This window comes from Schistocerca gregaria, unplaced genomic scaffold (assembly GCF_023897955.1).
Source record: "Schistocerca gregaria isolate iqSchGreg1 unplaced genomic scaffold, iqSchGreg1.2 ptg000386l, whole genome shotgun sequence".
Taxonomy (NCBI): Eukaryota; Metazoa; Arthropoda; class Insecta; order Orthoptera; family Acrididae; genus Schistocerca; species Schistocerca gregaria.
In genome coordinates, this window is record NW_026061828.1 from 3,617,642 (window position 1) to 3,618,617 (window position 976).

A 976-nucleotide genomic window follows, 5' to 3' on the forward strand; every position below is an offset into this window, starting at 1 on the left:
ATAGTAGAACACAGATGAAGCTTCTAAGTTGATGTAATAGCCAGTAAGAAGTAGTACAATTCAAGTTTTAGGTACTGATTATTTACTTTTTAGCTGGCTTTGCTGCCTTGGACATGAGCTAGGACCTTAAGATTCTGCATGAATGGAGGACTAGCAGCAGCGTTTCACGGGAGAATGTGAAATGTGTTCATATGTAGTAAAAACCTGAGAAATCCGTCCGTTTTCGTCATTTGTTATCGAATCGACTTAAAGCCCGATCGTCACATTGGCCGCTCTTCTCTCTGAAACGGTTGTACTTATCGTCTGCAAAGCTATTTCGCGTGCTGCGGTACGCGGAGACTCTAAAAGCACCATAGTAGGACACAGATGAAGCTTCTAAGTTGATGTAATAGCCAGTAAGAAGTAGTACAATTCAAGTTTTAGGTATCGATTATTGACTGTTTAGCTGGCTTTGGTGCCTTGGACATGAGCTAGGACATTAAGATTCTGCATGAAAGGAGGACTAGCAGCCGAGTTGCACGGGAGAATGTGAAAAGTGTTCATATGTAGTAAAAACCTGAGAAATCCGTCCGTTTTCGTCATTTGTTATCGAATCGACTTAAAGCCAGATCGTCACATTGGCCGCTCTTCTCTCTGAAACGGTTGTACTTATCGTCTGCAAAGCTATGTCGCGTGCTGCGGTATGCGGAGACACGAAAAGCACCATAGTAGAACACAGATGAAGCTTTTAAGTAAATGTAATAGAAAGTAAGAAGTAGTAAAATTCAAGTTTCAGGTACTGATTATTGACTTTTTAGCTGGCTTTGGTGCCTTGGACATGAGCTAGGACCTTAAGATTCTGCATGAAAGTAAGACTAGCAGCCGAGTTTCACGGGAGAATGTGAAAAGTGTTCACATGTAGTAAAAACCTGAGAAATCCGTCCGTTTTCGTCATTTGTTATCGAATCGACTTAAAGCCAGATCGTCACTTGGCTGC